This window comes from Crocodylus porosus, unplaced genomic scaffold (assembly GCF_001723895.1).
Source record: "Crocodylus porosus isolate Cpor-Errol unplaced genomic scaffold, CroPor_comp1, whole genome shotgun sequence".
In the NCBI taxonomy this organism is placed as follows: Eukaryota; Metazoa; Chordata; order Crocodylia; family Crocodylidae; genus Crocodylus; species Crocodylus porosus.
Window position 1 is genome coordinate 1,156,671 of NW_017728953.1, and position 21,917 is coordinate 1,178,587.

Genomic DNA, 21,917 nt, shown 5'->3' on the forward strand with positions numbered 1-21,917 from the left:
CCCGCACACAGGATCGGGCCCGCCGCAGGAGGCAGCCGCGGGGCTTTCCTCTCCTCCAGCTGCTTCCCCTCCTCCCCCTGCACCTGCCGCCCGCGCCCCGGCCTGCTTGCTCGCCCCCGGGGCTGGGCGCTGCGGACCGGCTGCCTCCGAGGCTGGCAGGCGCCTGCCCCGCATCCGACCGCTCCCGGTCGCTCATCGGGGGTCTGCTCGGCCTCTCGGTCTGGGCACCGGCTTGGGCTTTGGCCCGACCAGGCTTGCGGACCTCTCAGGTGGTCGTGCCCTCAGCGACGGGCTGGGTTATAATCTCGGGAGCGGGCATGCGGCTGCAGAGTCCGGCGCGTCCTGAGGGCGCTCGGTGACGAGGGCTTCGGGAGAGCGATGCTGCCACCCACTCCCAGGCCGGCGCGGCGTTTGCATCGGGGCAGGCTCTGCCCAAGCCTGTCGCGAGGATGTAGCAGGGGCGTTTCCGCAGTGGGACCTGGCGCAGCTGAGCGTGTGTGTAAGGCACGAATATATGCAAGGGAGCCTGGAAGAGGGAATGGAGCCGGGCAGCTGCAGGGACTAGTGTGGCTTGTTGCAGCCTGGCGTGCACGGCAGCATCTCCAAGCTTGAAGCCCGCAAGCTAAGACTTGGGGCCTGGCTGATGGGAAGGAGCAAGCATCCGCCAAAAGCTAATTAAAGCCTCCCACCTGACTGCCAGCATGTCGAAGGGTTGCAATCTGTCCTTGTCCTATGTGCTCAAGGACCAGTGCTCGAGCCTGGGAGAAACAGAGACCAGGCACTGCTTTTCCAAGCTGTTCAGGGCCCGGCTGCGCGGGCCTCTTTGCGGAGACTTGGGGGTGGGCAGCGAGCCTCCGTGCTTCTCGGCAGAGCTGCTGAGCCTTCCCGATGTAACCTGCGGCCATAACGTGGGTGCAAGGTGGACCTCCTGGGCCTGTGGGGCTTGTAGCAGCTGCGCGCAGCTGGATCTGGTGCCGGCACATTCTTCCCCCTTGCCTCTTTCTTTGGTGCTTTCTTGCTTTACAAGCTCTTTGCTTCATTCCTGGCCCCAGGCAGGAAAGAGTGGGCCTCGCGGTTGCAAAGACAAGGGTGGGATGCTTCTGACCAGATCTGTGCAGAGCGGCAAACTTTCTTGGGAGCTCTCTAAGGACTTCCTGGTTTGGGCTAAGCCCCTCCTAGGATTTCAGCCCTTGCTGCCCAGCTGCCTGCGAGCAGGAAGCAGGAGGGAGCTAAAAACAAAACAGCTCTTCATTTGTTTGCATGTCAAATGAGTTCGGGATTGTTTTGTTTTTTTATCCCCCGCCCCCCTCCAATCTGGCCCTTAACAGCAGAGATTCCTGCACTCATTAGTATCATGCGTGTTTATCTGGAAAGCCTTGGTTTCCAAACTGCCCAAGCCCATCTGCATACCCCGTCCCTTGCTTTTCTGGGACGTGGAGAGGCCAGATGTAAGCAGAAGCACGCACTCTTGTAATAGCTGGGCACCCCTGGCTTGTTGCGGCTTGTCTGAATTGGGTTGGGAGGGCAGGGACTAGCTTGGTGTATGTGCTACTCCCAGCACAGAGCGCTCCTCGTCTGCTTGCTGCTGAGACGCACGTGCTACATGATTTTAATGCTGGTTTGCAGCCTTCTCTGCTTGACATGGTGGGCCTGGGTTTGCTTTTTGCCCTTTGTGGCGCCTTAAAAGGCTGGTGTGCATTGTGGCTGGAGTATGGGTCTCGGCGCTCGGAGTTTTGGCCCTCGGTCCTCTGCTCAATGGGGATAAAACCCCGGTTGGGAGCTTTGCCTGGTCTCCGGCGGAGCCTCCCGAGTCAGGTGTCTTTGGGGATGCCAATTTTCTAGCGGGGAGTTGACTCGAGGTAAGCTGGTGCGATTTCCCACACCCAGGGGGTGGGCTGTGCAGGGTGACTCGCTGGAGGATGTGACGCGGTCTGTGGTGTCAGCCCGGAGCAGTTGAGGCTCGTGAGTCAATCTGCAAGAGAGGGCGTGCGGAAGATGTTGGGAGCTGAGCTCGTCTCTGCCTGTTGAACCCGGAGCCCTTTGGGGTCGGGCTTTTGAGCTCTGCCTCCAGGAGGGCTAGGAAATCCTTTTCAAGTGAAGATGGAGAGTCCCCTGTGATAGCAAGATGAGTAGCCAGGGCTTTGGTGAAAATCCCCAGAATTGCCAGCCCGGGGTTTTTATCACGTGAGTTTGCCCACGCTCGGTTTGCATGCATTTGCCTGCTTGCTTGCTCTGCTCCATCCACGGCTATGCTGGGAAAGGGAAGCGGGCTTAAGTTGTGACCCAGGCTGCCGTCCACACTGCTGCGTCTCCTCTGGGCTGCTGCAGATCTGTGTTTGCTCAGATTGAATCGGATCTCCTGCCAATGCCTCTCTTGGGAAGGCAGAGCCAGCTTGCTTGGTCTCTTGGAGGTCTCGCCTATATAAACCCTACAGTCCCTGACTTTTTTTTTTTTTGTCCTGTACTCTGAGGTTTATATTTTTCTCATCTGGCTTGTTACCCGCCGTTCTTCCCAGCACGGACAAATCCTCCAGCCAAACTCTGATCTCTCTTCTCTGCTCCTTCGCCCCCTCCTCGTGTGCCGCTGCAGCTCTAGCTGCGGGGGGCAGGTGAGTCAGTCCTGCGGGGAGCCTTTCACCGCCTGGCAGACTCTGAAAGGCCTTGTTGCAGCTGGCTGGCCCTGCCTCAGCCTTTCTGTTGTCTTTTGAAGCTCAAAGGGATTGAAAGCCACCAGCCGACACGGCTCAGTTCTGCATTTTTTAGTTTTGTTCCCTGGAGGGGTGTGACCGGGGGAGATGGGGTGACTCGGTGTCTCAGTCCTGTCCTAGGATGATATGTTGTAGCTGGAATACAAATTTGTTGTGTTCGGGACCGCAGGTTGGGCCTCGTGGGCTCCCTGGTTGACCCTAACATTGATTTTGGGGGAAGAATTTCTGCTGCAATTTGGGCAGCTCTCTGCCATTTCCTCCCCACCTCCGCCCAAACTTGCAAGCTGTCCCCGTCATGCCCGTGGAGAGCCAAACCAGACACAAGCTCCCAAGGCTGTACCCAGCCCAGGGGGGCCATCTGGACTTGAGCTCCATGCAAGGTCTGTGAATATCTCCTGTATTTCCTTCCTCCTTGTGACCTTGTTTTTGTGCTAAGGTATTAGGAGAGTTTGCAGATGCTGTGGCCTTGAACGTGAGACCCCCTGGGCTGCCGACTGTATGCCTTAGCATCCAGCCCCCCAACGTCCCCTATGCCTGTGAATGAGCTTCAGAGTTTATATTCCGCTCATTGGTGTGATGGTGGCCCTTGCAGACAGGCTAGATCAGGGCCCTATGGAGCTGCATAACCTGTAGATGATGCCAGTGCTTTCCCCAAAGAGCGCACAAGCCGAACCCCTCCCCCCCCCCAACCCAAATGGTGGTAAGCAAATGAGATCAATGAAGCTGCTTTTTGGCAGAGAGCAGCTAGAACGAGAGCCTCAGAGTCTGTTGATTCCCAGATCAGCCTTGTTGGCCTTCTTCGAACGCATAGATAAAGACGATGATCTTCCACTGCAGGGAACTGCCAAAGAAACATGGTGCTGGGGGAGTTTGCCCCGCTCTTTCTTGCCTCTGAGAACTTGCTGTGCTCATAGGTCTGGTCCCCCACATTTGCTGCGGCTGCAAACCCCATGCTGGAGGTGTGCTGGGAGCCTGGAAGTGCCTGGGATGGGATGCAAGAAATGGGGCGCAGGTTTAGCTACAGCAGATGCAGCTGGCGGGTTCCCTGCTTCACTCTGGTATGAATAGTTGGAGCCCAGGTGCTTGGAGGTTGCTTGACTTTGGGGGCATTCCCAGCCACGCGTGGGATGGGAGTGATGGACCACAGCCCTCTCGCACCGTGGTGGGAAGAGGCGAGAGGCAGCTTCTGCTCTGGGTATCAGTATCAGGTGGCGCAGCAGAGAAATGAGCCCATAAGCGAGCCAGACTGCAACCCATGCATCCCGTTGCAGCAGTCACTGTGCCGTCCCCATCGTGCTGCTGCTGGAAGGGCACTGAACTGCGGTCCTGCATGTTGTCACCTCAGCATTTCCTCTGCGGGGACACTGGGGACGAAGTGTAACATCCCCCAAACAGGGTTATCTGCAGACGAGCTGGATGGCTTATAAGTGGGGTGAGGACAGGGACAGCCTGCGGTGCCCCGGCCCTTTGGGTCTGCTGCGAATCCTTGCCTGGTCTGGAGCAGGGCAGGTGCTAGCATTTATTTGCAACCTGTTTTCCCTCCTTGGTCTCAGCCAGCAATTCTCTATCAGGGAGAGGATTTGCTCTGTTCATTTTCTGCACTTGAAATACGAGTGAAAACTAAAGAGCTGGAATTTCCAAGCCAAGAAAAGTCGAGCGCTACCGATCTAGGCCGTTCACAGCAGGTCCCCATCTTGCTTGGGGCCCTGTCCTTGCAATGCAGCATTACTATTCTCATGTTCCTCTGGGGGGGCATTGAATTTTCATCCTTGTGTTGTGTGTTTTTCCAGCAGTGCCGGGGGATGGCTTTTTTCCCCTGGATGCTGTTCACCCCCCTGGAAAAGAAGTGAAGACTTGCTTTGCTTGATGCAGGTTTTCACAGTGACTGCCTTGTGCACCCAACTGTGGAGTTTAAAATGTCAAGTGCCCTCCATCTCCCTGGCTCTGATTCACTGGCTAAAATAAAATCCATCCCCCTTCTTCCAATTCGGTTGTCGCCGGGGCTAGCATGGAGATATTGTGAAACGTTTTAAAACAAAGCATCTGACTTGCTGTCAGTGGGCTGGAGGGGTGAAACACTGCTGTTCAGATCTGGCAGGGCATGGTAATCAAGACTTGGCCCAGAAGACTTTTGAAGCAAGGAAACAAAGGTTTTTGGGGGCGGGGGGGCTGGGAGAGGAAAGGGAAGCCAGTGTGTGGGGGCTGGGCTGGAACTTGAGAGGACATCTCAGCAGCTGGAAGGCTGCATTGACAGTGTTTAGAAAGGGGATAAATATCCAGGGGCCTGATGGCTTGGCTAGACGTCGTTCCCATTGCGGTTCGGCATGGGAGCAGGTCCTCGTGCACTGTGAGGCTAGGGCAGGGCTGGTGCTGGCTTGCAAGAGAATTGCATGCAGAGAAAGATGTGTTTGGGAGCACCAGGCTCTTAAAAAGCTGCTTTATGCGGGTGGGTGCTGATGCAAGGTTGGCTTCAAAACTTGGGGCCATCCAGCACCGCTTGGTTGTAACCAGCTCTGCTGGTTTTCGCTGGATCTTTCCAAAAACAGCCCCGGTCCCACTGACCTGACGGATCCCAGCCCCTGTCCTGAAGTCGCGATGGGGCCCACGGACTTTCTCGTGGGCTCTTTGCCGTGGGAATACGTTTCTGAAATCTCTGCTGGACGCCTTGTCCTTCTCGTCTCCCAGCTGCTTGGAGTCCAGTCTCCTGGGATAGTTGCTTCTCTGGTTCTGCGAGTAGAAGGTGGTACCTGTCCCGCTGGAGGGTCTCCAGGAGGGCTGGTCCAGCAAATCGAGCTGTTCCTTGGTTTTAAATATGTTTCCTGAGCTGAGGAAATGGAGCAGAGTGAAACTCGGCTTGGTGAAACTGCGGTAGTTTTCTGCCCTCTTCTGCACAGGCATTGCTTTCTTGGTACCACCCCAATCCCTTGAGGGGTTGGGGGAACTCGATCCCGATGCTTCTGGACAAGAACTGTGAAGGCTAAGAGAGCTCTTCAGAAGTAGAAATACCATCAGGGCACTGCAATTAGTTTAAAAACTTGGAATAAATTTTACACTGGAAAGAAATCGGAGCTGCGAAAGGAGTGGGACTGCACGGATGGGGTTTCTAGATGAACTTTGCTCTATCCTTGTTGAATCATAGAAAATGAGGGTGGGAAGGGACCTCAGGGGGTCACATCTAGTCCAACTGCCTGCACAAAGCAGACCCAGCCCCAACTACGTCATCCCAGCTGAGGTTTTGTCAAGCCAGGCCAAGGATGGAGGATGCTACCACCTCTCTAGGTAACCTGCTGCTTCACCGCCCTCCTAGTGAGAGAGTTTTTCCTAATATCCAACCTAAACCTCCCTTGCTGCAACTGGAGCCCATTTGCTCCTCATGTCCTCTGCCCCCACCGAGAACCAGTCCAGCTTCATCCTCTTTGCAACCCCCCTGTAACAGTGCACAGCCACAATCACAGCTCTGGCATCCGAGTCCAAACCCTGCATGCCTCATGCAGTGCACGGATTGGCTTAAGTGCTTTTATTTTTCAGCTTCCCCCTCCAGCCTTGTGTCTCTGCAGATCAGAGTGAACAGTCTTCACGTGCTCTTAAATGCATTTCTTATACCTTCAGGGGTGCTGGTTGTAGTCGTGTTGGCTGAAGGACACAGGCAGGCAAGGTACTTTGGGTCAATGTGATATCTTTTTATTAGGCCAATTAAATAGTTGGACAAATTTGTTCTTTGGGCACAAACACCATTCTCCAGGCATAGGGAGAGTCTGCTGGAAAGCTCCCTGTACCTGGAGAAGGGTGTTTTGTGCCTCAATACTTGCAAAGAACAATTTTTTCCAACTATTTAACTGGTCTAATATAAGATTTTACATTTACCCAAGGAACCTTGTCTGCCTGTTTCCCATACCTTGATTCATTCCCGTTTCTTCCAAGTGTCTCCTTGTTTCTGAATTGCCTTGGTTAAAACATGTAAATTGGGAATAATTCCAACATGAATAGTCGATTATGGTAAAACAGAGCTTAAAATTGGAAGGGCTTTTGTTTTTTGCCTGATTTTTTTTTTTTTTTTTCTCTCTTTCGACATGAATGGTGAACAAGACATTAAACTTGCTACCAGGTGCTACTTATCACCTAATTGAAAATTGGCTGTGTTTGCCCTAAACCCGTATGTTTTCATTCCTGTTTTGTGGTGTTGTAGAGTAGTCCAAAGTACTGGGGGCTACAGGTGGTTGGCATGGCCAGAGCAGGGGTAAGACGCTGGATTGCACATCCAATTTTTCCTTTTCCCTTCATTCTTGTTCATGTCTTAGTCTTCCAGGTGTGTTTCTGGATGGAAGATCTAGATAGGTTTTGGAATAAGAGGGTGGGGGGTTGCTGTCTCTTAACAGGGGAAGGTTTCTTTTCAGCCTGAGATGATAAAACAGTAGGAGTGATGGACAGCTTGGAGAGCAGCTGCTATCCTGACCAGGATTGATGCTACAGGCTGCACTCAGTTATAATGTGCTCTTTAAAAATATTTGTTGCTCCACATTGGTCCTAGCAGGGGAGACCTCCAGCCTGTACCCGGAAAAGTGGGGAGCCTTGCTCCGAGGAGTGTCGGAGAGTCTTGGGTGGTGTGGAGGAACGGAGCATGATGGTTGGGCTCTGTCTTACAGAAGACAACACGATATGGCAGCCAGTTTGGGAAAACGGCAAAGGACTAGTAGAGACCTCCTGTGTTGTCTCCTGCTGTGGGGAGGCAAATGCATCGTGACCTCTCTTGGAGCCTGGTTCTCTGCTTCCTTCAGTGAAGACAGAAGAACATCTTTTGGAGACTCCCATAATCTCAATTTATAGAGAAAATGGCAAGGAAGAGATCCTCCCCTCCATAAATAACTGCTGTCCAGGGCTGCAGCGAGTCTGATTGCTGTGAAAGATGGCACGATGTAGACTTAACCCCATCACTGAGATGAGACTTAACCCCATCACCGTACGGGGAAAGGAAATGATGGCATGAGAAGGAAGGTGCTTTGTTGCCTTCATGCAAAAGGCAGCATCCATCCTCCAAGCACCTTGCAACTTCCCGTCTCCAGTTCTTGCCTTGAGCAAGGGTTTGGCCCTGTTCGGCTATGATTCGGCCACTTGGCAACTGCTCACAGGGCCCCTGGAAATGCGCTGCCTTATGAAGGGAGCTTTATAGTGAATGTCGTTGTATGGCACCTGTTCATCAGTGAATGACGGTGGATATTGCAGCTCTTCTACTGACTGGTGGATGGCGCATCCTCTCCATTCAGTTTTGGCTGCACGGACCTGGGCAGTTGATAGGAGATGCTTGAGTTGCCCATAGGTCGATGTCTTCCTCTTGGCCTTAGCCAACTGATCCCAAAGGAAAGGCAGAAGCCGGCATGTTTGGAGCTAGCTTGGCTGCAGCAGCTGCTGGTACGAAGATCTTCCATCTGTCCGCCTTTTGGGGCTCCGCTCCTAGACTGGTTGCCAACCAAGGGGACCTCAGTCCATCCTGTCATGCCATCCTCTTGGTGGCATTTGGATAAGGACTAGTACCCTGCTCTAAATTGCTTCTCCACCTGAAGCCGTTGGCACCATAAATGTTGCTGGACTATCTCCCGCTGCCCAGCTCTTGGTGTTGACAGCTACCGGTAACACCATCTACTCTCCTAACAGTAGCAAACCTGGCCTGGTCTGACCTGACTGCCATAGTGAATGATGTAGAGTAATACAGTAAACTTTCAGAGGTCTTGTAGGGTGGGCATATGTCCAATGGAGGCTACTTCTTGATCAGATGTCACCCTAGGCTGTCCGTACATCAGTCTTGGATCTACACAACCATGTGTTCATCTCATCGTGCCTGTGGCAGATCTGGATGTCTCTGCTTGGGGTGTGTAAGGACAGGGTGCCTGTCCGTTGAACCTCAGCAGTGGGGCTGTGGCTTTCCAGAAGAATGGGCTGGAGCCCCCACATCATGGCCGTAGCCAAGAGGAGTTCATCTTGAGCAAAGCCATGTCCCATCCCTGCTTCTGCGAAGGCGGAGAGCAGATGCATCTGACCGCCAGCCCTTGCCATCCTGTTTGGTCTTGATCATACGGTCAAGAGCTGCTCTGCGGTGTAGGCTGCTCAGGTCTGTTGTTTTGGCTGGTGGACTCGAAGGTCTGTAACCCGGTGGCTTGAGGCCCTGCCTTTGACTCGTTGAAGGGGCAGTGGCTAACTCCTTGTGATCCAGGTCCTTCCTGGTTGTGCATGCAGTTGGGTATGGGTCTCTTCCAAGTGAATTTTGAGCCACGTGGTCTCATGGCTCTCCTGCCATGCTCTAGATGTGTTATAATTACAGAGGAAGGTCTAGCTGTCTTTCCCTGGCCCTTCTCCTTGCTAGACTTCACTTGACAATGGGCGGGGCGGGGCTGTGCTTGTATTTAGCTTATTTGCGGTGTTATTAATACCTCACTGTGCCCCTGAGATCCAGCATCTCTGTGGCATTTAAGTTCTTGGATGTGGGAAAGGCACCACAAAGCCACATTTCCTTGGGGATCCCAGAGGCAAGAGACATGGTGAGTCTTTCCTCTCTCAAAGCAGCTTGTTGCAGGAGGCAGCCTGGGCCACTCCAGGCCGGAAAACTGGCAGAGATGCAGAGGCAGAGGTCTCCATCCCCCACCAAGGCAGCGTTGGTCCTTGTAGATCGATGCTCTTAGCTGTGAGTTGCAGTAATTTCAGGAAGGCACTCGTGCCAGGGGTTTGCACAGCCGTCGGATGCTTGTGTCTGGCTCTGCTGTGCAGGTGCTAGCTCGGGTAGGCCAGTGTGGGGCTCCACCGGCTACGTGTCAGAGCACTTGCTTATTTTCTGGGGCAGGTTCAGGCTCCGCCGCGGTCATGCCGTTTCTGGTGTCCGAGTTGGCCCGTGTAACCTCCTTTGGGTATGGACGTGCCCCGAGCATGCATGTAGGAGCATCACCACGGGGAGGTGAGTGCAGAGGAGCTGCTCAGCAATTGCACTTGCACCCAGTTTTATTTTGAAATCCCCAGGGAGAACATATATTATAGTTATATTATATATAATAATTTATACTATAGTAAATCCCAGCCGGATCCCTACCCTTCTGCCCAGTCCTCTGCCTCCGCAGATAGAAGTTGTTTGCTCCCATAAGGCTGCCCTCCTTGGTGACTTAAATAGGACACCATTGATATCTTCCTGTTTTAAAAAATTTTAATTTTCTCTCCCTAGAGGTTGATTCTTATTGGGTGAAACGAGGTTTCTTGCTAAACAACAGGATGCACTACATCTTGGCACTTGTTTCTGTAGGCAGATACATAGCTGGATGCACACTTCTTCAGATTGGTAACTTTTTCTCTTTAGGTGAGATGCATATCACTCACAATTTCCTGCTTATTAAATGCTAGTTTGTTCTTATGAGGTGTGCCAAACCTGTTTTTGGGTGAAATTCAGTGCAAAATGCACAAAACCTGTCACTTTAAACTAATGCTAAGCAAATTCTAAAGTACCTTAAATGTGCTGCCTAGGGAGGGCAAGCTTAGAAGCATGGTTTGCATTTTAAATGTTTAATGCAAAAGATGTATAGGTAGCTAGCGGAAGGGAGGGATTTGCTTCTGGCCATCCCAGACTTTACATGCTAAAATGGATAAATTGCATCCTTGCACCTTGCTTTTATGTGTAGTCTGGAGGAAGGGAAGATGGTTTCCAACACATCCAGCTCTCCTTGGCTTCTCAGCTCTGTGTGAGGCGTGGTTGTTTCAGAGTGGTCAGGTTTGCATTCGCAGAAGAGCGTACTGCTGTAGAGAGCTGGTTTAGCACCTCTGCAAGCTTGGCTTCCAGGTGTTCGGGCAGGGACTTCCACCTGCTCTGTGGTTTGACACTTTCTTTGAGCTTGGGTAGAAAACATGGGCTGCTTGGTGTGTGTACACACATGCAGGTGTATGTATACATACACGTGTGTATTGTTTATAAAAAATAAATAAGTGGGTATATGTGCACACGTGTATGTGCGTATACACACTCTATATATTAGATGTACACACACTGAAAGCTGGGCAGTAGAAGTGTATATATGTATATTTTATATATTTATAATATATGTATATGTACACACAAATGTGTGTGTAATATAGTGTGTATATGTGTACGTGTGTGTGTAATATAGTGTGCATATGTGTACACATGCATGTGTGTACATATACACACTATTAGATATACATACGTGTGTATATGTACACATACATGTGTACATATACAGTATTAGATATGCATACGTGTGTATATGTACATAGACACATTTTTATTTGTATACACACGTAAAATATATACCACACATGTATACTGTGTGTATATGTACACGCACACAAGCACATGTGTGCATGTGTGCTATACACACAAATTTGTATGTAACTTTTAAAAATACAGCTTAGTTAATTTTCATGGATTATAGGACAATTTAGTCCTATAATTAGTCGCTATAGATTTACTAATTTCCCAATCAGCTTTAACTAAATGCGTCTTAGGGAAAGAAGTGCATGTTCTGTTCGAGTCAACAGCTGTGTTTTCAATTGACTCTCTCTTTTTTTTTTCTCTCCCCACCCTTTCCTCCTTCCCTTCTTGCTTCTCTCTCTCCCCCCCGCCCTCCCCCCATGGAGGATTTCCTCCTTGGGGAGTTTGTGCCACGTCCTCCCAAGGCAAAGCTGGCACTGGTGCCAGCAGCAGGGAGGTGGGGGCTGGACAGCTGGCAAGGAGAGGGGAGGGGGCTCTGTGGCTGGGCATGAAGCAGGCGGCCCTGGGTCAGGTCTGGAACTGGCAGTGGGAAGGGCCTCTCTGTAGCTGTGAGCAATACGTTTGGCGTCCGGCCACCGGCACGGCCAGGGCTCTCCCAGCCGCGAAGCTTTCCAGCGCGGCTGTGTCCGCGGGCTCTGCTGCTCTCCATTGCGCTGCAGGGAAGAAGGGAGGGAAATGCCCGTGGCATGTTTTGGGGTGCAGAGCGGAGGGGGTTGCACGTGCAGGACTGATCGCTCTGTTCTGTGCCGCGTCTTTCCCTGCCTTTCCCCTGCATCTGATCCAGGCCTCTTGGTTTCCCCATAGAGAGGACTGAATGCACATCGACACGGCACCTGCGACGGCAGCAGCATGGTTGTATGGTGCCCGAGTTCCTCCGTGCCTTCTGAGCGAGGCAGGAAACGTTGCCTGCTGTTTTCTCGGCATGTCCTGTTATGTCACTCTTGGCCTCCCCGCCACCCCCCCGCGGTAGGCTTGCCTGAAATAGCTGCCAACCCTGGCAGGTTTCATTTCATACACAGCATCTATTCTTAGCTCCCTGGTGAGTTGAGCAAGCCACGTTACCCAACAGTCATGAGTTCAAGACTTAAGCGGAGGGGCGGGGGGAACAACAAGCAAAGGCCACTTTGTTTCATGCAGAAATCCTTTTGCGTGTCTGCCTTGCGCAGCAGCCTTTGGGCAGAGAGCCACTGAGCCTGGCGCGTGGCCTGGGGAGTCGAGCAAGTCCATAGGTAGGGACGGGGTGACCCGGTATAGTGTGGTCTGTTGCTTCTGACCCATGCCATAGAATCGGTGAGCATGAGGGTTTGGAAGGGACCTCGGGAGGTCGCATCTAATCCAACCCCCTGCTTCAAGCAGAACCAGCCCCAAGCCAGGGCTTCACCCTAAAAACCTCCAAAGATGGAGATGCCACCACCTCTCTGAGTAACCTGTTCCAGTGTTTTACTACCCTCTTAGGGAGAAAGTTCTTTCTGATATCCAACCTCAGCTTCCCTTGCTGCAACTGGAGCCCATTGCTCCTTGTTCTGTCTCTGCCACCACTGAGAACAGGCCGCTCCATCCTCTGTGCAACCCCCCTGCAGGGAGATGAAGGCTGATATTAAATCTTCCCTCGGTCTTCTCTTCTGCAGACTAAGTAAGCCCAGTTGCCTCGGTTTCTCCTAAATCATGTCCCTCATGATTTGTTTTCTTCCGCTAGACTTTTCTCCAATGTGTCCCCACCCTTTCTGCCCGGGTGGGGGGGTGGGGTGCAAAACTGGACACAAGACTCCAGATGTGGCCTCCCCAGCACTGAACAGAGGGGAAAGCCTGTGAAGCTGGTTGGATGCAGCCGGGCTGCTGGAGCAATGATGGGATAGACATGCGGCGTGGCCAGAGCAGAAGTGTATGGGCAGGAGAATAAGCTCTGTGCAGCACAGACAGGTGTGCGTTTGTAGGACTGATGTGCAAGAACAACCCGAAAGAGCTGAGGTTATTGAATCTGGAGAAGAGGGGACTGGTGGGAGTTCATCAGAGTCTGAAGAGCAGTGACAGAGATGGAGATGGGCATTTTTTTCATGGTTATAGGGGACAGGTCCAGGGGAAAAAGCTTCAAGCTTTAGCAAGGGGAATTGAGATTGGAGATGAGCAACCATCTGATTATGAGGGTGCTCAGGCTGCCTGGAGAAGTGTATGCGGGGCGGAAATGTCCAGACTTGGAAGCTTTCAAGAGCCGGTTAGACAAACGCTTGGTGGAGATGGTTTAATTGGGGGTGATCCTGCTTTGAGCAAGGGGCTGGGCTAGATGACCCTGTGAGGTCCCTTCCTGCACAGTTTTCATAGGATCTTATATTTGCCTTGTTGCAAGGGCTGTTTCAAACGGGCAGCAGCTAGTGCTTTCCTTCCCCGTCCCAGCTTTGCTTCCCAGCTAGCTGCATCCACCCTGGCTGACGGCGTTCAGGGACGGGGGAGAGAGGCTCAGGTGCAAAATCCTTGCCCTGTGGGTGCATACAGGTACGTGGAGCGATGGCACGTGACATAGGGTCACTCACGGATGCCAGCAGGAGTTAGGTTTCCCTTCTGAAGTTTGAGCTTTGGATTTTGATTTTTGCGCTTTGTTTGGCTCCCCTCTTGCCATCATTACAACAACTCTGCCTGCATGGCTCCGTGCTGGCACGTACCTCCCCTGGCATTTTTGACCTGCTCGGAGCCAGGCGTTTGAGAGCTCGGTCTCCACGTGTGTGCTTTCAAGAACAACAAACACTCGCTGCTGCATTTCGGGCTGAGCCAGGGGAAAAGATTCAGTTCTGAAAACACAGGCCTGGTCCGGTAGCTCGGAGTTTTTGCTGGATGCTCAAAGGAGCAAACCTGTGCTCGGTGCTCTGAGATGGCACACCCCAAGGCCGTGCTTCCCAAGGGCTGGGCAGAGGGTCAGGAAGAGCTTCATTTTTCATATTGATTCCCGAGGGCAGCTCCGGGAGCAGGCTTCCGGTGCAATTTCTGCTGCAGGTCCTTTCCTGGGGGTTTTGGAGCCCATCAAAGCTCGTGGAGGGCAGCTGTCAGAGGTCGCCTTTGATGGCATTTGAACTGCAGAGGGGTCTGGGATACGTGGAGATGCCCAGGGAGGATTGCAGCACCAAACCAAAGGCTGCAGGCACCCTGCACCAGCCTGGCCCCTTGCTCAAATGAGAACCCCATTGCAGGGGTGCTGGTTTCCAAGGTGGCCTGGGTGCATCTCCTGTGGAAAGAGATTGGCCCCTTGGACTGTGGGTGATGTGACTGCTCCTAGCACCCTTGCATGAACTGGATGGGTGCTCTTGGCCTGCAGGGATAAAGCAGGACCCTTTGTCCAAATGTCAAGGCTGCTGCCAGCAGGCGTCTCTGCAAAGGGTGTTAACATGCTAAGCCTGGGGGTGCATGCACAGGGCACTAGCTGCTGCGTGCTGCACACTTACATTGCCCTGAACACGAGCGAGACTTGCCTTGCTCCTTGGAGGCATCATGGAGCAGGCAAGGCATTGCACGCTTGCGCCTGGGCTGAGTGTACAGCGCTCCCCCCTACCCTGTGTACCAGGTGACAGTCTTCGAGCTGGGTTGGTTGGCGTGGATCTCGTCGCTCAGCACTTGTGGCTTTCCTTCCTGTTGCAGAAGCAAGGCAGTTATTTCAGCTCCCCGGCGTGAGCTGCTATTTTGGGAGTTGGGGTGGGCAGGGCCCCATGGTGGGGGCCTGTTGGGTGGGGGCCTGTTGTCCTGGAAGGTCCCTGTTTGCAAAGAGGAAGGAGGGGAGGAGATCTCTATGGCAATGAAGAAGACAAAGGAAACACCAAGAGAGTTCCACTTCCTCTCTGTCCATGCGAGGGTTTTGCTCTGAGCCCCGTGGCGGGGTGCAGGCGGCACCTGAGCATGCGTGACACGAGTGCAAGTGGAAGGGAAAGCAGTGCTCGGTCTCCACATGCATGGACTCCACATCCCCTGACTGCAGCTGAGGCCATTGAAAATCCCAGTGCTGTTTTGTTTCATCCTTCCTGCTAGCGCCCTCCCCTAGGCAGATCTCCTGGCGAACCAGTTTGGCCGCTCCGGGGCACAACCAGCGAGCTCTGCACCAAAGCTTCCCGAGCTGCGGCTCTGGTTGCAACCCTGGGGGCCAGTTTTTATTGTGCCGGCAGCCTCCTTGTGCAATCCGTCGCGATCCCTTCCACATCCCCAGCCCTTAAGAACGGCCATGGACTGGGTCAGACCCAAGGTCCAGCTTGCCCAGTCTCCCGTGCCACAGAGAGGATGCTGGAAGGGGGAGAGAGCTGGGTAGGACCCTTGCTAGAGCCCAGGCTCCCAAAGCCCCCCTGGCTGGCCCCATAATTGTAGGGAGCTGGTAATGAACTGGAAATGGGGCCTGGACATGACAGATCATAGCCACGTAATGCCCAGGGGGTGGGTCTGGCCCTCTTTTTAGTACCTCGGCCCCTCCCAGAGCCAGGTGGGCACCCAGGTCTGCTCACAGCTCCCTGGCATCTGTGGCTGCTGGTTCAGGGGTCAGCGAGAGACCTGCTGATCTCCAGCCCTGTGGGTGAGGGGATGGCGTTGTTCAGCCCCAGACCCGCTGATCTCCAGCCTGGTAGGCAAGGGGGTGGCACGGTTGTGCTCAATGACGGAGCTGGCGCGCCAGCTGCAACACCTGAGCAGCATTTCCTGGTTGTCAAATGCCTACAGTTTGCCTCTTTGCTGGTAGCAATAGCGTGAGCCGCAAACTCGGTGTTTCCTTGTTCTCTTGCCCCAGGGAGAAGGGAGGAGTTCGTGCTTTGTCGAGGTCCCTGTGAACCTGGATGGGCCTCTACCAACTCCATGCCACGTTGCATACCCACTGGGCGCTCGATGCCTGCCAGGAGCAGGGCGAGGTGGACGGGAGCAGGTCAGCTCCAGGGCACTTTGCCCAGGGAGCACAGGGCGCAACTCCCAGCCTGAAGCTGTCAGCTTTTCTTCCAAGCTCGTGTCCGGGAGCCTAACCCCTTCATCGGACCTGCAGGGTTTTGTTGTGACTTTTCTTTTCCAGCAAAGCTTTGCAAGACTTTTTGCCTTGGCTCTGACAAGCTGGAGAGAGCTGGTCGCTCCTGAGAGAGGAGGCTGGCCCATGCTGATCTGACCGTCCGTGGCAAGCAGGAATGTGCCCAGGACATGGCATGTCCTCCGGCGTGTGAAGCCCCAGACAGGCGGGAGGCTGTTGCCCCTGGCCATGAGAGAGCCCCCTTCCTCGAGGTCAGGCCGGTGGTGAGATGCTGGTATGCGGTCTGTAAACCCAACACCCGAGTTTGGATTACAGCCTGTGAAAAACATCAGCTTGCCCTCAATGGAGCCCAGATGGTGGCAGGGAGCTGTGTGGAGTGCCGGGACCGCTGCGGTCCAGCACCGGCTGCGAGGAGGTTGGCATGCAACTCGCGGAGGCTGAGATTCAGGCCCAGCCTGTCAGCAGGCAATGCTGCTGCTTCCCCCTTTAAAAAAGCTGCTGTCTTCAATGAGCATCATCCTTTTAAATAGCTGCAGTTCACTGCTGGGAAGCAGGAGATGGAGGTCAAAACCCATCCGGGCTGGGGTACTAAAACCCACATCTCCTGCTGTCTGATTGCTTGCCCAGACTACGAGGCTGTTGGGAACATGTCTGGGCTGCCCTTCCCCTTGCCATCCTCCAGTGTCTGATGCCTGTCCGTCTTGGACCTGCACGATCCTATTTTTCTGGGCATTTACCCAGTTAGAGATGCTCTTTTCGGGCCTAAGCCAGACTCGGTGCATTTACAAACCCCTGCTGGCTGTGGGAGCTGCACTGGGGAGCTGGTCAGCACAGAGACAGGAGGAGGACGGTCTCCAATGCCCAGGAGAGCCCAGAAAGGACACTCGGGCATCTCATTCCTCCGTGCAACATTTTATTGTGCAGCATAGCAGCCTGCTGCCTTGGAGCAGAGGTGAACCATGGGGGCTAGGACAGGCAGAGCGTAGGGGTCCCAGGCAAGGGGCAAACTCCACCATGCTGCTGCCCACCTCCTGCTGTGTGCTTGCCTGGAGACCACCGTGGTCATGGCCACAGCTTCGACATTAAACACTGAGCGCAGCTGTTGGCACGGGCTGTGCCCCGGGATACAGGGTGGCACAGGGAGCAGTGGCTCTGCCATCCATCCCTTCCCTTTAAAGTTGAAGACTTGTAGGTGGTGCTTCTTGAAGATGCCAAGAGCAGCTTGATGCATGTGCTGTCCCTCTCCAGCCCCCATCCTGGGTGGTCCCTGCTGCCCCAGGGTGGGGATGGGGCCTTCCCTCACTTGCCCCTATCCTACATCAGTGCTTGGTGCACGAAGGGCGCACAGGATCCCAGCAGCAGGAGAGTCGAGCTCTGTAGCTGGTCTGCCAACAGCTTCCTAGCAGGTGCCTTCCTTTTCTGATGCCTCAGTTTCCCTGAGACATGTGGGACTGTCAGTCATGCAATGATGTGCCATGACAGCCGTGTTTCAGATGCAGCTGCCTTTGTAAGGAGCCCATTCGGGGGCTTAAAGTCTCTTCCAGCAACTTTCAGGGGCATCAGAGAGGGTGGCAGCTTCGCAGCTCAGAAATGTGCTAAAATAGGCAGAAAAGTGGGAATCTGTATTGGCTGGTGCTGGCTGGGTCAATGCGTAAAGGTGATCATGGGGTTTGGAGCAGCCCCTGTGTCAAAGCTGCCTGGCGTGCCCTTGTCTTGGGGCAAAAAGGTGTCAGACACCCAGGAGTTGGGTTTTGTGCCTGTGTGTCTGCTAGTCCAGGCATTGCCCTTTTAGCAGCAGGTAAAGCTCTTCTGTGTAATGTTTTCTGTAATGGCTGCACTGACCATCTCTGAGTAGGCAACTCGATGTACTGAGACTTGATAACACTCATCCCAGGGCATCCACACAGGGCACGGTGTTTGCGTTTGCAGCTGGGTATCGGGCGTCCTGACCCTAGCTCCCTCGGGCTGGGGACCAACTGGCTCTGCAGAGAAGGACCTGGGGATGACAGTGGGCAATAAGCTGGATATGAACCAACACTGTGCCCTTGTGAAGGCAGCTAAGGGCATCCTGGGCTGCATTTGTAGGAGTGGTGTCAGCAGACTGAGGCAGTACTCCCTGCCCCCTGCTCTAGTCAGCCCTGGGGAGGCCACATCTGGAGTCCAATGTCCGGTTTTGGGCCCCCACTACAGAAAGGATGTGGACAGATTGGAGAATCAGTAATGAATATGGAGCTGGGACACATGACTAACGAGGAGAAGCTGAGGGAAATGGGCTTATTTCATTTGGAGAAGTGAAGACCAAGGCGGGATTTAATAGCAGCTGTCAACTCCCTGCAGGGGGGTTGCAAAGAGGAGGGAGTGGGACTGTTCTCAGCAGTGGCAGATGACAGGACAAGGTGCAATGGGCTCAAGCTGCAGCAAGAGAAGTTGAGGTTGGATATTAGGGAAAACTTTCTCACTAGGAGGGTGGTGAAGCACTGGATCAGGCTCCCCAGAGAGATGGTGGAGTCTCCATCCTTGAAGGTTTTTAAGGTGAAGCCTTGGCTGGGATGATGTAGTTGGGGCTGGTCCTGCTTGAAGCAGGGGGGTCGGACTGGATGTGATCTCCCAAGGTCCCTTCCCACCCTCCTGCTCTATGATTCATCGCCGTGTCCTTGGGGCCAAGGGGAAAATTCCATGACACGAGCAGTTCATCTCTCACCTCTGCTTCTTTTTTTCCATGACCTTCACTGTGCTCATTGCCGCATGATAAGCCGTGACCACGACCCCCCCAGTGGTCAGTGAAGAACCACAACCAGCATCCCCTCTGACGAGAGAGCTGAGCGGCGCATGGCCGCTTCGCACATCTCAGTGTCCAGATCTTGCTTTCCTTCTGGGGGGCAGGCGGGTGGACAGAGCCACGGGTAATTTCCAGCAGAAGAACAGCCTTCACAAGGGGTTGGGTGGGTTGTTTTTTCTTTTAAAAAAACCTTGTAATCTGCAGGTATTCCTGCAAGCTAATGGACCTTATTGCTGCGACGGTCCAGGAGTGATGCGTCCCTCCCTGTCTGACTTTGCAGTTCTAGCGAGCAAAGGAAATCTCCCCCAGCAGCTTTCCAGGATGAGCCTAGGACCAGAAAATCATCCATCTATTGGATATCAAGCACCAGGGACTTAACATAGACATTATACAGTAGTGTAAGAGTGTTAGCCATCATAGAGAAGTGCAGCTGGAAGAGACCTCCAGAGGTCAGAGAAAATATGGCGCTAGTGAGGCCACATCTAGAGCACCGTGTCCAGTTTGGGCCCCCGCCACTGCAGAAAGGATGTGGACACATTGGAGAGGTTGCATCTAGGGAGGCAGGATGAACCCTGTCCAAACCATGTCATACAAATCCATACCTAATGTCCTCGTTTAACTACTATCGACCCTGATGCAGCACCACATCATACCCGAACCCACCTTGGGAAAAGTAGGGGGACCGCGGTAGCCAATGTCCTGCTGTTGTAAAGGTTTTTAATATACACTCGAGATCTCAAGAAGAGGTCATGTGCCCCATGACACAGAAAGGCAGACGCCCCCCTGTCCTTACCAGTCTAGTCAAGGGGTAAAATTCCTTCCTGACCCGAAATATGGCATCAGTCTGACACTGCTGTAGCCTTGATAGCCCTGAAATTGTGTGAGAGAAGGATTTTCTTCAGGTGATCTCTTTTATTGAACCAACTGTGCCTAACTTTATCCCAACGACAAGCTTTTGAATGGAGGACGTTGTTTGGCAGGTCTCTCTTGCAGTCACAAGTTTGTCTTAAGTTGATCCCAATTACAAAGCTGATCCAATAAGAGAGATCACCTGCAGGAAACCTTGCTTCTTCCATGGTCCCTTAATTTTCCTGATATGTGCTAATCCCTGCACTTTATGGTTGATGATAAACCCAACTTAAGCTTTTGTTGGAGAAATGAGGCATCCCAAGTGGCAGGCGGTTCTCAGAGCCATGGTGAAACCAGCAGCGTGTGAACTCCAGGCTTCATGTGCTGACTTGGAGGACTTGTGCTAACCCTGCCAGTACATCAAGGAAAGTCCCGTGGGAGCTGGGACTGCTTTGGTGTGGGAGTATCGGCGGAGGCTGTGTCGAGCCCCCAAGAAAGGCAGCTGGTGAATTGGAGGGGATCCAGGGAAGGATCATAGAGCAGGAGGGTTGGGAGGGACCTTGGGAGGTCACATTTAGTCCAACCCCTGCTCCAAGCAGGACCAGCCTCAACTACATCATCCCAGCCAAGGCTTGTCTAGCTGGGTCTTCAAAACCTCCAAGGATGGAGATGCCACCACCTCTCTGGGGAGCCTGTCCCAGCGCTTCACCACCCTCCTAATGAGAAAATTCTTCCCAATATCCAACCGCAACTTCTCTTGCTGCAACTTGAGCTCATTGCTCCTTATTCTGTCATCTGCCACCACCGAGAACAGTCCAGCTTCATCCTCTTTACAACCATGCTGCGGGGAGTTGAAGCTGCTATTAAATCCCACCTTGGTCTTCTCTCCTGCAGATTCGATAGACTCAGTTCCCTTGGCCTCTCCTCACCAGTCATGCCCCCCAGCCCCTGAACCATTTTCATTGCCCGCTGCTGGACTCTCTCCAATGTGTCCACATCCTTTCTGTAGTGGGGCCCAAAACTGGACACAAGACTCCAGATGTGGCCTCCCTAGTGCAGAACAGAGGGGAAGAATCACTGCCCTCCATCTACTGGCACCGCTCCTACCAATGCAGCCCAGCATGCCCCATCTCCTCCATCTGACGTCTGCCCGTCGCCGTGGCTTCTGGGGTCTTCTCCATGCCCTCGGTGACTGCGGCATATCTGGCCACATCTGTTCCCTTATCCTTCAGGTTCTGGATGTGTTGCTTGCAGCACCGGTTGGGTCTGTGTGTTCAGGCTATTTTGTTTCGGGGGCAGCAAATTGCTCACGGTGACAGCCATGAACCCTTAGCCGCACTGACATAAGCTAGTTTTGTCAGGACTTCTTGGTGGATCCAGCCCTGCCCCGAAGAAGGGGGCTTTGTGCAGGACAGGCAGATGCTCGGAGCAGTCCTTTTTGGTCTCCCAGCTGCCTCTTTCAGGATGTTGCTGTGCTGTTTCCCACCCTCGGAGGTCAGGGCGTAGGAGCTGCGAGACCTCGGGTGCACCAGTTGAAGCAACTGAGTTTGCAAGGCCAGCGGAGGAGGGTGGGGAGCCGGGCGTGGGGCAGGTGCGGGCGCACCCGGGGACAGGGTGGAGGTGGGGAGTGACGGCACTGAGGGAAGGCTTCCCAGGCTGCCTTCAACTTGGTGCTGGCCTAGCTCCATATCTGCAGGATTTCATCCTGCCCCACCCTGGGGGAGGCAGAGGCAGGGCGGGTCTTACGAGGCTTTGCAGACCTACACAGCAGCTCACCACACAGCTCTCCCCTGCCATCACTAGTGGGTGCCCGGGTGGTGCTGGCCACGGGGGGAGACTTGCCGCTTGGATTCTCCCCAGCCAAGGATGCCCGGTGCACAGCTCCTAGAGCAGCTCTGGGCTTCATGTGCGTACCATGGCCGTCTCCAGGTAGCCTTAGGTGATTGAGCAGACGGGGCCATGCCACCGCTGCTCTTCCTGAGCCAGTGTGAATGCCAGGGGGATGTGCCTGGCCTTGCCCAGAGCTGGGCGGGCTCTTTCCAGAGACCCAAAGACCCAAAGCAGGACTCTGGGGGTGCCACCACTCATGAAGCAAGTGCAAAACTTTGTGGCTGATCTCTAGGCAGAGATCCCGGCGAGCTAAGCTGAGCACCCCTGGCTCAGTGAAAGGCAGGGGGCCAGGCCTGTTCAGCTCCAAGTGGCGCGGACGGCTTTCCTGACGCCCTGCCAGTTTGTTCGGCGTCAGCACAACAGCTCTCCCAGCCAGTGAGCGGGAGATCCCAGCTCAGCCACCCCAATCTCCCTTCAGGCCTCAGTGCAAGCCACGCGATTACCGTCTCCTTACGC

At 53.8% G+C, this 21,917-nt stretch overlaps 1 protein-coding gene across 3 annotated transcripts in view; it reads left to right on the top strand.

The window, feature by feature from the left end:
- The window catches only part of HDAC7 (histone deacetylase 7), a 128,739-nt gene that overhangs the window by 63,971 nt on the left and 42,851 nt on the right, over nt 1-21,917 (top strand). The window contains exon 1 of one of the 3 annotated variants that reach the window (XM_019556451.1): nt 1,651-2,184. The exons of the other annotated variants lie outside the window; for them this stretch is intronic. The gene's annotated coding sequence lies outside the window, so the exon portion shown is untranslated. Of the gene's footprint in view, nt 1-1,650; nt 2,185-21,917 lie in introns of those variants that run through there. 3 annotated transcript variants of the gene reach the window in all.